This window comes from Caloenas nicobarica, chromosome 3 (genome assembly GCF_036013445.1).
Source record: "Caloenas nicobarica isolate bCalNic1 chromosome 3, bCalNic1.hap1, whole genome shotgun sequence".
Lineage (NCBI taxonomy): Eukaryota > Metazoa > Chordata > Aves > Columbiformes > Columbidae > Caloenas > Caloenas nicobarica.
The window spans coordinates 10192092-10205735 of NC_088247.1; positions in this window are offsets into that span (position 1 = coordinate 10192092).

Consider the following 13644-nt stretch of genomic DNA (forward strand, 5'->3'; position numbering starts at 1 on the left):
CAGTTGTTTCCTGTAAGCAGAGACCCATGACAAGTGATAACCTCATTTTGATTTCCCAATAAATGATTTCAAGAGGACGTGCTAGAAACCACCTTGAATTTATGCATAAATCTATACTGCCTTTGGGACTCAAGGGGCAAGTTCTGGTCTCTGAACGAGGGATAGGAACGAGCTCAAACGTTATATAGCCTGTAGGAAACAGGACTTGGAACAACTCTATTCGGTGTCCTGTTTTCCTTAAGAGGGAACTTTTGTTTTTTTCTGACTGGAACCAAAAGCCATATGCAGTATGGATATCGGGGGGACCTGAGACTTAGTCTGAAGCAAGGAGTGAACCAAACAGACAGCAGACAGACCATACAGAATGAAAATGCTCACTACATCTACTCTACAAATGGCATGGTCCAATACTTAGAGGAAGCCACTAGGGTGAGTAAAGGTGGTCTTAACTGAGGAGAGGCATGGGGAAAAATAACAGATGTGTAACTCTTTCAGTGCTGCCTGCCACTTGTATAATTACTCTACGGAAGTGATACTGCAAGAGGCTGGGGACTCCTGGGTTTCTGGGCAACCTTGTTATTCTTACAGAGATAATATTCTGCTCTGGTTTGTGTACAGTTTTAGCTAAGGATGGAAAGCAAATAGTCTCCAGAACACACTTTTCTTTCCCCTGCTAGCACTACCTCTGCCACAGTCAAGATGTATTCCAATATTGTTGCCAAGTACAGGAAAAAAGTGAACATACACCTGCTCTTTATTTTGCAGTAGGACCTTTTCTGGTATGCACTATGATTACAGGAATTTATTTCTAAAAATCTTGGCAGTGTTTTTATTCAGAACTGTTTTCTGTAGAAAGTGTTCTATGAATGCCTTTGTACTCAACTTTACTGCTGCTTTGAAAGCACTGGTAATTATAGCTCTATTGGTAGTTTTTGTGTATGGAACCCCCAGAAATCACTCCATCTACTAACATGCTGTTTTGTCACCAATCTCTTAAACAGTCCCACATAGTACCCACCAGTTACACTTTTTCTTTTCCTTCTGAAGTGTTCTTAATTTTTAAATCAGAGGCTAGCCTGAGAGGCTGTTAAGATCCAAAGCCAGCAACAAGATGGTATTAGACCCCTATCCTCAGGCAATCCAATCAAGCTTCTGCATTTAGCCAGAAAATCCTCATTTCTCCATTGAGTACATGCTCACTCTCTCACACTTCACACTCCCATTGAGTGTGCATCACATTATGCTGCAAAAAAAGGAAGAAAAGTGGAGAGGTGGTGTCACTGTCTCTGAAGTTATTTTAACTTATTTCAGGATCACTACTTTTGAATGTTCTCAAAGAGACATTGATTAAAAAAAAGGTCTCACAAACACCTACTACCTTTGTGTTGTGTGACACTTCAGACAGACATTTCACATTGTTAGAAGGCTGTTTGTCTCTCCATAATATTCTTTCTTGGTTGTTATTGTATTGGTTTCTTTAGTAAGCGTTTGGTTTTCTCTAGGGTAATGACTGGCTTACAGCTTACAAACAACAAAGAAAGTTATGCAAAATAATTTCATTTTAAAGTTGCAGAGCAGAAAACCAGCCAAATTTGAAGGAACACACGTTCCTCACACATAGCCCATATACACAAGGCTATGAAATCAAATGCATTACAGCAGTACAAACCCCACCTCGTCTCTCAGATACATCTGTCTATATGTGCATACATCCATGCAAACACACGCACATGTACAATGTACATTACTGTCAAGTTAAAAGCCTAAAGCTAATCTTTAATCCTTAGGTCGTCCTCTTTGTTTCAGCACATCAAACCAGCCAAGTCTTCCCAATGTGTCTGTCAGCTAACTGCTGACGTAACCCTTCCCACTCTGGTCCCATTAATTCAGCAGCTTCACCAATGGTGTTCCACCAAGCCCGTCACCTAAAGTTTCAATTTCTGTGTAAACACGGAATTAGAAAGTTATATTTTTAAAATGTTGCAGTGAGGCAGTTTTACTTAATTTTGTTCTTTTAGCCTAAATGCACCAGTGAATTTTATGTATAATTTTGTGAAGTGATACGGTTGATCTTATTCAACATTGGCCTGTTCCTCCACCAAAAGATTTGAAATGAAATTTTCCAGTCCTTGTAGAAACACACTTTTGTTTTAAAAAAGTATGTTGGTGTTTCACGAATGGGATAATGACCTGATGACTTCTTTGTGGTCAGGTGTGTGTGTGATCTGGACTGCTATGTCTTCCCTCTTAAGGTTTTCACTGGATGTTGTTAACTTTCTGCTTTTTACAAATCTTCTTAATACATACACTATGTCTGATTACTCTGACAACATATTATCCATTACGGAGATAGGATCTAGTTTTCATAGCTCACATTCTGGATTTGGGTTCAGGTCCTAGGCCAGCTTTGGATCCACTGCATGATTTCATCAACTAATTTTCTCATATATTAGTTTCCCAGCAGTAAAATGGGAATTATACTTCTCTGCTTTTCAGTGGAGTTGTCAGAATAAAACTAATTCATGACCTGGAGATAATCTAATAACTCTAACAGTGCTGAAGACCATGAAGTAGATAGACACTCTGTAATGGCAACAAGAAATCAGGATACGTGTATTGACTTCTCTCTCCCATCATCATGTTTATTGTTTTAGAAACTTGGAGTTGGTTTCATGTGCTAAATCACTCAGAAACACTCTAGTCCACCCCAAAACCATCATACATACCAGGCATCAAACATATAACACTCTCATACAGATAAATGATCCGAGGAATGGACTCAACGGCTGCTAGCAGTTAATTTATATCGTGGTTTCACCATAAACTTTTAACTTTGGAAATAATCTGCCACCCGTTTCAATTTTTGGCTGCCACATAATGCACCTTTGTGAAGTCACTTTTCTGTCTAATAGAGATGTTTCTTTTTACGGGTGAACATTTGTTTAAAAATAACAAATAGTTATCTCATTTACCATCCACAAAAGGCGTGCCACTTAACCATATGTAACCAAGCCCCATTTCATCTGGTTTAATGTTTAGCAAGGCATGCAAACTAGTTGATATTACAGGGAGGAGATGATTTATTTAATAAAATTACATTACTTTTTTTTTTCCATTAAAAACCCAAATAATTGCAACAAAAAAGTGTTTAAAGTTGAAAAGTATAGCCTGCAAAGATTGATACCGAAAAGTCAGCACATACTGGAAAGTCTGATGCTAAGCTCAGCGGCTTCTTCACCCCGCCTCCACTTCTGTTCTGTATCTGGTGTGCAGCCAGTCTCTGTTTCTGAAGTCGAGTACTCCCACAGTGATTACTGATATCAACCATAATGTAGTTAGTAGATAGCCCATTAATCCACTATGGATAAGGTTGCAACAGAACTTTTTTAAGCTCATTTTTTTCCATTGGGGAGGATAAAGTTTAGGATATATATAGATAAAATATGTAACATGCAATGTATAATAGATACATTTACATGTTATATCTACCTATCTGTATTCTCCATGTGGACAAGAAGTTGAACAGGAGTCGGCAATATGGTCTTTTGCCCAAGAAGGCCAACTGCATACTGGACAGTCATAGCTAGCAGGTCAGGGAAGAGATCCTTCTCCTCTCTTTGGCATTTGTGAGACTACATCTGGATTACTGTTGTCTGGTTTGGGGATCCCCAGTGAAAGATGTGGACATACCAGAGTGAGTTCAGCAGTGGCCAGCAGCCTAATCACAGTGCTAGAGCACACAGCATGTGAATAACAGGGAGATTAGAAAGATAGATAGATAGATAGATAGATAGATAGATAGATAGATAGATAGATAGATAGATTAGATAGATAGATAGATACATAGATACATACATACACACATACATACATACATAGATTTGCTGAGTCTTAAGAGGAAAAGGCAAAGGGGAGACATTGCTGTCTTCCACAACCTGTTGCAAGGCTATAGAGAAGATCACAGAATCACAGAATCAAAGAATGTTAGGGATTGGAAGGGACCTCGAAAGATCATCTAGTCCAATCCCCCTGCCAGAGCAGGAACCCCTAGGTGAGGTAACACAGGAAGGCGTCCAGGCTGGTTTTGAATGTCTCCAGAGAAGGAGAATCCACAACCCCCCTGGGCAGCCTGTTCCAGTGTTCCGTCACCCTCACTGAGAAGAAGTTTCTTCTCACATTTAAGTGGAAACTCTTGTGTTCCAGCTTGAACCCATTACCCCTTGTCTTACTGTTGGTTGTCACCGAGAAGAGCCTGGCTCCATCCTCGTGACACCCACCCTTTATATATTTATAAACATTGATGAGGTCACCCCTCAGTCTCCTCTTCTCCAAGCTAAAGAGACCCAGCTCCCTCAGCCTTTCCTCATAAGGGAGATGCTCCACTCCCTTAATCATCTTTGTGGCCCTGCGCTGGACTCTCTCCAGCAGTTCCCTGTCCTTCTTGAACTGAGGGGCCCAGAACTGGACACAATATTCCAGATGAGGTCTCACCAGGGCAGAGTAGAGGGGCAGGAGAACCTCTCTCGACCTACTAACCACCCCCCTTCTAATACACCCCAGGATGCCATTGGCCTTCTTGGCCACAAGGGCACAGTGCTGGCTCATGGTCATCCTGCTGTCCACCAGGACCCCCAGGGCCCTTTCCCCTACCCTGCTCTCTAATAGGTCATTCCCCAACCTATAATGGAACCTGGGGTTGTTCCTGCCCAGATGTAAGACTCTACATTTTCCCTTGTTATATTTCATTAAATTTTTCCCCGCCCAACTCTCTAGCCTGTCCAGATCTCGCTGGATGGCAGCACAGCCCTCTGGCGTGTCAGCCACTCCTCCCAGCTTGGTGTCATCAGCAAACTTGCTGATAGTACACTCAATTCCCTCATCCAAGTCATTGATGAATATATTGAACAGTATTGGTCCCAGAACTGACCCTTGAGGCACTCCACTAGATACAGGCCTCCAACCAGACTCTGCCCCATTGACCACGACTCTCTGGCTTCTCTCCTTCAGCCAGTTTGCGGTCCACCTCACTACCCTGTCATCCAGTCCACACTTCCTCAGTTTTGCCGTGAGGATGCTGTGGGAGACAGTGTCAAATGCTTTGCTGAAGTCAAGGTAGACCACATCCACTGCTCTGCCATCATCAATCCACCTTGTTACGTCTTCATAAAAGGCTATGAGGTTGGTCAAACACAACTTCCCCTTGGTGAAGCCGTGTTGACTGTCCCTGATGACCCTCTTATCCTTGATATGTCTTAAGATGGCACCAAGGATAAGGTGTTCCATCACTTTCCCAGGGATGGAGGTGAGGCTGACCGGTCTATAGTTGCCCGGGTCCTCCTTCTTGCCCTTTTTGAAGACTGGAGTGACATTTGCATTTCTGCAGTCCTCAGGCACCTCTCCCGTTTCCCAAGACTTGGCAAAGATGATGGAGAGCGGTCCAGCAATGACTTCAGCTAGCTCCCTCAGCACCCGCGGGTGCATCCCATCTGGACCCATGGATTTATGGATGTCCAGATTGCTTAACTGGTCCCTAACCCAGTCCTCATCAACTGAGGCAAACTCCTCCATTGCCCTGCCTTCCTCTGGGGACTCAAGGGTACGGGGCTCCTCAGGACAACCGCTGGCAGAGTAGACAGAGACAAAGAAGGCATTCAGTAATTCTGCCTTCTCTGTATCTTCTGTCACCAGGGCACCCACCCCATTCATCAGTGGGCCTACATTGCCTCTGGTGTTAGTTTTATCTGCCATGTATTTGAAGAAGCTCTTCCTGTTGTCCTTGACCCCTCTCACCAGGTTTAACTCTAAGGAGGCCTTAGCTTTCCTAGTTGCCTCCCTACATCCTCTGACAATAGCCTTACATTCTTCCCAAGTGGCCAGCCCCTCCTTCCATGATTTGTAAACCCTCCTCTTCCACTTGAGTTTGCCCAGCAGTTCCCTGTTTAACCACGCAGGTCTCCTGGCTCCCCTCCTTGACTTCCTGCGCGTCGGGATGCACTGATCTTGAGCTTGGTAGAAGCAGTCCCTGAATGTTAACCAACTATCTTGGGCCCCTTTACCTTCTAGCAGCCTTGCCCATGGGATTTCCTCCAGCAATTGTTTGAAAAGGCCAAAGTCGGCCCTGCTGAAGTCCAGGGTTGCAATTCTGCTCGGTATTCTGCTCCCACCACAGGAGATTCTGAACTCCACCATCTCATGGTCACTGCAACCAAGGCAGCCCCCCACCTTTACTGCTTCAACCAGACCCTCCTTGTTAGCGAGGCCGAGATCCAGCAGTGCACCTCTCCTAGTCGGCTCCTCCACCATTTGCATCAGAAAGTTATCGTCAATGCACTGGAGGAACCTCCTAGACTGAGGCTGGCTGGCTGAGTCGTCCTTCCAGCAAACATCAGGGTAGTTAAAATCCCCCATAACGACCAAAGCCTGTGACGGTGAGGCCACGCTCAGCTGCCCGTAGAAGGCCTCATCAACATCCTCACTCTGCTCTGGTGGCCTGTAATAGACTCCCACAACAGTGTCACCCCTGCCAGCCTGCCCCTTAATGCTCACCCACAGACTCTCAACTTGCTCCTCAACCACACCTGGACAGTACTCTATACATTGTAGTTGCTCTCTCACGTAAAGAGCAACTCCACCACCACGCTTGGCTGGCCTGTCTTTCCTGAAAAGGACATAGACATCCATGACCACATTCCAGTCATGTGAGCTGTCCCACCATGTCTCTGTTAATGCCACCAGATCATGATCTCCTGACCGAACGCAGGTTTCTGACTCCTCCTGCTTATTCCCCATGCTGCGCGCATTGGTGTACAGGCACTTCAGGGAGCGAGCTGAGTACACCGATTTCACCCTAGGGGCCTGGGGGGCCTCCCGGTCTTTATGGATTCCAGCATGCTGCCCCACTGATGCAAGCCCAGCTACAACCCCATCCCCCTTCAAATCTAGTTTAAAGCCCTCCAAATGAGCCCTGCTAATTCCTGTCCCAGCATCCTTTTACCCCTGTGGGATAAACCTTTCCCACATATCACTGACCGGACTGGTGTCTTATAAAACCAGCCGTTATCAAAGAACCCAAAGCCCTGCCTGTAGCAAGATGGAGTCAAACTCTTCTCAACGCAAAAAGACAAAATGCAACAGATAAAAGTAATACGAAGGAAAAAAAAAGTCACCCTATGAGTGATCAAACACCAGCACAGATCCCAGAGGTGTTGTGGATTCTCTTTCTTTGGAGATGTTCAGGATTCAGATGGACACAGCCCCAGGCAACTTCATCTGACTTCAAAGTTCAATATAACTTCAATGTTAGCCCTACTTTGCACAGGGTGTTAGATCAGAAGATCTCCAGAGGCACCTTCCACCCTGAATTACTCAATCGCATGGTAAGACCTACGTTCTGTAGGCAGCCCCAAAAAGTGAAAGGCTGTGAGTTCACACCTGTTCAGTGGCAGAAACTCCTCAAAGGAAAGCTTAGTTATGAATGCCTCAGCCCAGGAAAAGCTTCCAGTGGAACTCATGATCAACCATGCAAAACAAATGTGTATCAAGCCTGGCTTCATCACTTCTTGTACTCCCAAAACTAATTAATGTAATGTAAGTGGAAGAAGTTCATGTTTCCCACTCACATTAGAAGTCACAGAAAATTGCCCTAGACAACCTTTTGTGGCCATAGATTCTCTGCTTTGCTGCTGTTGTTTATCTTCAACACACGTAGAAACTGTTTTTGGGAAAAGATAGGCCAAAAATTGTGATCTTTTGTTTTGACGTAATGCATTCCTCTTACTCATTAGATGTCTTTTTGAGATTAATCTGAGAATGTTGCTCTTGCAGTCAACCAAATAAGGTTTCTTTTTTCCTTTGGGGAAGGGAGGAGTGGGATGTCTTCAATTTTTTTGGCTAGAGCGACACTGATGCTTTATGCAATTCTGCCTTTGTTCTTAAAATAAATACATAAACTTGGCTTAAAATAAGAAGTAGTAGAATTTGTTTGTTATTAGAACACACTTGTGATTAGCAGAACCATTAACCAGCAGCTGTCCTTTTGCACTGTGTGAGATGACCACACTTTCCTCACATATTTTAGAGGACGAGAATGGCATGTGCTATGATGCTAAGGATGTCAGAAATGTTGAGGATGCCTTTTAAATTACATTTACTGCTCTGTGTTTCTCCAGCTTGAAGAGGCACTGTAGGAAAGCAAGGTGACTCTGAGCAAGAGAAGCAGCCTATGCCCAATTAATTTTGTCTCTGAGCTTGTCTTCTAATACCAGGTTTTGAAGCACAGTCTGTTTGGGATAGCGTCCCCTGGGAAAAAAAATCACACAAAAAAGGCCATTCGTGCATACATGCACATCTTTCTAGGAGTGTCTGTAGCACTGCCATATGTACACCAACTACAATATGCACATCGGAGTTTGGGAACCTTTTTCAGAGGCTATAATTGTGTTGATCCCTTGTATTCAAAGTTACTCATGCCTTTTTCATGCCCCTTCAGCCACTACCCTCACAGGGTCTGTTAGAAAGCCAGGAGGACTTCTCCATATTCTACCCTTTGTTTAAGTCACGGATCTGGCTGCCAAAAGGCACAGTGACTGCCAGACCATGCCCCTGTCAGTTTTTTCACAGAATCAGAATAACAGAATGCTTGAGGTTGGAAAGGACCTCTAGAGGTTGTCTTGTCCAACACCCCTGCCCAAGCAAGACCATCAAGAACCAGTTACCCAGCACCATGTCCAAAAGGTTTTTGAATATCTCCAAGGAGGGTGACTCCAGAACCTGCCTGGGCAACCTGTGCTAGTGCTCAGTCACCCCACAATAAAAACGTGTTTCCTGATGTTCAGAGGGAATCACCTGTGTTAGAGTTGTGCCCATTGCCTCTGGTCCTGTCAGTTAAGGAGAATGCAACACTTTTACAGTGAACCAAGAAGATAACTCATAGATGCAGGGTTCGGAGGTGGACGTATCTTTAATTCCAAAGGTGTGAAATATTACCCTCAGTCATCTTGACAAGCATTTTTTTTTCCCAAAGTTTGACATTCAAATCAATAAGTCTCAACAGCATGCACCAGCACAAGTCCTTAAAATTGGACAGTGAGTAGGGCCTGCTGCTTTTGATCCACTTTTAACCTATGCTGAGTTGCTGTTCTTTAAATTGCTGCTACAGCTACTTAATTTCCTTCCCCAGCATTATCAGTTGTTGTTTATTATGATTATTTGATTGTTTCTTCTTACTTGAGTGGCAGAAGACAATAGCCATGTCACAGCGATGCACCAGCCATGATGATGTCACAGCCATGCCACAGCAGGAAGCCACCCGCTCCTGGCACCACTCCGATGATGCAGCAGCCACGTCACAGCAGGCAGAACATTGGTGGTGGCCATATCGTGGGCAGGTTGGTGACACAACCAGCTCCAGTGGGTATAAACAGGGCTGTGCCAGGTCAGGCTGACAGACAAGTTGGAAGGCTGACCAGGTGAGTATGGGCAGGAAGGAGAGGACAGGGCAAAGCCAAGTGGCTGGTCCAACTTTTCTTGCTTTTCCAATGCATTACAACTGGACACACAGACAGGGATGCAACCAGACCACAGCATGCTCCTCTCCTCTCGCTCTGGAGAGCTGTCAAAGCTCTACAGGACAGATGAGTACCCAACCTGTATCTCATCACAGTATTCCAAGGAGCTGGAAGCTCTCCAGAGCCATGGACAGAGGGAGCTTGCCACCCTTTTATGCTGGGTAGCCAAGGGCTGTCCGGGCCCCACGTGATCTCCTGGTACCACCCCTGGTGATGAAGTGGCCTTGTCACAGTGGGCAGAACACTGGGGGTGGCCCATGTCCCAGTGGGGTGAGTGGCATGGGTGGCCCTGGAGGGGTGTCTCCTGTCTGTCAGGGACGTGTGGGATGGACAGCCTTGGCAAGAGGTTAGGAGACCACCAGGCAAGGAGGCAAGGGCTCTCCATGGAGATGAAAGGTGGCAGCTCCAGTTGCTGCTTCTCCTGACAGCTGCAGTCCTGGATATGGAAATGAAGAGACCACAGCCTCTGCCACATAGCCAAAGAGTGCTGCAGTTTTCTAAAAGGAAAATGACCTAAGATACAAGGAGAGAAACAGAGCCCCAGCCAGTAACACATCATAGTCCTACAGGCAGCTGGAGGTTCCTCACAGCCATGGACAAGGGAGCACTGCACCACCTACCATCTCTGTACCGCACCATAGTCCTTCAGGCAGCTGGAAGTTCTATTCACAATAAATCTGCCTGGCACAACTTAACAGACATTAAACTGTTCAAAACTAGTTTGTCTCTGAAAGCAAATGTGATTGCAATTGTGGAAAATATCATTGCTATACAGATTTTAGGGTGCAAAACTCATCACAGAATCACAGAATCACAGAATGTTAGGGATTGGAAGGGACCTCGAAAGATCATCTAGTCCAATCCCCCTGCCAGAGCAGGAACACCTAGGTGAGGTAACACAGGAAGGCGTCCAGGCGGGTTTTGAATGTCTCCAGAGAAGAAGAATCCACAACCCCCCTGGGCAGCCTGTTCCAGGCTCTGTCACCCTCACTGAGAAGAAGTTTCTTCTCAAATTTAAGTGGAAACTCTTGTGTTCCAGCTTGAAGCCATTACCCCTTGTCTTACTGTTGGTTGTCACCGAGAAGAGCCTGGCTCCATCCTCGTGACACCCACCCTTTATATATTTATAAACATTGATGAGGTCACCCCTCAGTCTCCTCTTCTCCAAGCTAAAGAGACCCAGCTCCCTCAGCCTTTCCTCGTAAGGGAGATGCTCCACTCCCTTAATCATCTTTGTGGCCCTGCGCTGGACTCTCTCCAGCAGTTCCCTGTCCTTCTTGAACTGAGGGGCCCAGAACTGGACACAATATTCCAGATGAGGTCTCACCAGGGCAGAGTAGAGGGGCAGGAGAACCTCTCTCGACCTACTAACCACCCCCCTTCTAATACACCCCAGGATACCATTGGCCTTCTTGGCCACAAGGGCACAGTGCTGGCTCATGGTCATCCTGCTGTCCACCAGGACCCCCAGGTCCCTTTCCCCTACACTGCTCTCTAATAGGTCATTCCCCAACCTGTACTGGAACCTGGGGTTGTCCCTGCCCAGATGCAAGACTCTACATTTTCCCTTGTTATATTTCATTAAATTTTTCCCTGCCCAACTCTCTAGCCTGTCCAGATCTCGCTGGATGGCAGCACAGCCTTCTGGCGTGTCAGCCACTCCTCCCAGCTTGGTGTCATCAGCAAACTTGCTGATAGTACACTCAATTCCCTCATCCAAGTCATTGATGAATATATTGAACAGTATTGGTCCCAGAACTGACCCTTGAGGCACTCCACTAGATACAGGCCTCCAACCAGACTCTGCCCCATTGACCACGACACTCTGGCTTCTCTCCTTCAGCCAGTTTGCAGTCCACCTCACTACCCGATCATCCAGTCCACACTTCCTCAGTTTTGCCGTGAGGATGCTGTGGGAGACGGTGTCAAATGCTTTGCTGAAGTCAAGGTAGACCACATCCACTGCTCTGCCATCGTCAATCCACCTTGTTACGTCTTCATAAAAGGCTATGAGGTTGGTCAAACACGACTTCCCCTTGGTGAAGCCGTGTTGACTGTCCCTGATGACCCTCTTATCCTTGATATGTCTTAAGATGGCACCAAGGATAAGGTGTTCCATCACTTTCCCAGGGATGGAGGTGAGGCTGACCGGTCTATAGTTGCCCGGGTCCTCCTTCTGGCCCTTTTTGAAGACCGGAGTGACATTTGCTTTCCTCCAGTCCTCAGGCACCTCTCCCGTTTCCCAAGACTTGGCAAAGATGATGGAGAGCGGTCCAGCAATGACTTCAGCCAGCTCCCTCAGCACCCGCGGGTGCATCCCATCTGGACCCATGGATTTATGGATGTCCAGATTGCTTAACTGGTCCCTAACCCAGTCCTCATCAACTAAGGCAAACTCCTCCATTGCCCTGCCTTCCTCTGGGGCCTCAGGGATACGGGGCTCCTCAGGACAGCCTCCGGCAGAGTAGACAAAGAAGGCATTCAGTAATTCTGCCTTCTCTGTATCTTCTGTCACCAGGGCACCCACCCCATTCATCAGTGGGCCTACATTGCCTCTGGTGTTAGTTTTATCTGCCATGTATTTGAAGAAGCTCTTCCTGTTGTCCTTGACCCCTCTCACCAGGTTTAACTCTAAGGAGGCCTTAGCTTTCCTAGTTGCCTCCCTACATCCTCTGACAACAGCCTTATATTCTTCCCAAGTGGCCAGCCCCTCCTTCCATGATTTGTAAACTCTCCTCTTCCACTTGAGTTTGCCCAGCAGCTCCCTGTTTAACCACGCAGGTCTCCTGTGTCTCATGTGGAACACCAGTCAGAAAAGCACAGATTGAGGAACAGCAGTTCAGCCCATGGAAGCCAAATAGTAGCTTTAAGAAAGGAGTATTACCTGAAAGGTCACTCATGATTAAAGACATCCTGTGCTGAAGAGTGAGACAGCAACAGCTCCAGTGAGAGCTCTGGCCTTAGCTAAGGCCTTATAAATACATGGATGTAAGGGGAGGAGGAAGAATCTTCTTAAACTGGTCTTTTCCCCCATATTCAGTACATGCACAGGCCTCACATCGCGAATTGACCTTCACTGGTGTAAAACACTTGAAGTACATTACTTTTGGCAGCTCTACAGTGGGGTCAGCAACCTCCAGCAAGAGCCAGTAACAAAGAGCTCAGGTGCAATAACATCTTAAATCACCACAGCTGCTTGTTTGGCGTATGTGAGTCACAGGTCCAAGTGGATGAGTATAAAACCTAAAGGTTACGTCTATATTAGTAAACTAAACAGTGTCAGGGCCATCAAGCCATCTGGAACAATCTGATCACATCCATAATATTAAACTCTCTTAACCTCTAGAACAGGACAGCTGCCTGCATGTTGCCTACTGGCAACGATCCCTGGCCTGTACTACTCATAAACCATACCTAGGAATTGTTTGGGAGATTGTTAGTTGATCTGGGCCAAAACCACACCAAGGACTGTTCTAACAATTGAATCGTGTGGATGAGTAACCTCCAGTGCCTGTGCCCATGCCTTGACACTGTTTAATTTACCAGAAAACATGTAACCATAGTTTTCCAAAAGTGTCACTGATCCGTCTGCTATCCCTACATATTTTAGTCTCTGAATTTAGATATTTAAAACATATGCAGCCTGACAGTACCACTTTACACACTCATAATCGGTGTGTTGGCATGCTGCACCCAAGCTTTCCTCCATAAATATATTTTTTTTGATGACTGCAAACAAATATATCTCTACTTGGAATAAAACCCCTCATGTTTGGTCAAGCCAAGTATACTTTCAGAACTGGAGCAGTCTGGAATGCACATCTGGAATCTACAGTGGCGTTAAGGGATCCTAAATAGCAGAAGAGCAACAAGTTGGGCTTCTGGAGCACGGCACTTACTATATTTGTTGCAGAGTCTTTAATTTTCTCTGGTTGCCAGGCCTCTACAGTCACTGCTATAGTGTGAAGTATCTTGGTGCTTTTAACCTGTCAAGTCTTGGTAGAATTCAGTAAGATCTCTCGTTCAGGTCCCACAATACTATGTTAAAGGCAGACTTTGTGTACAATAGCTCTCCTGG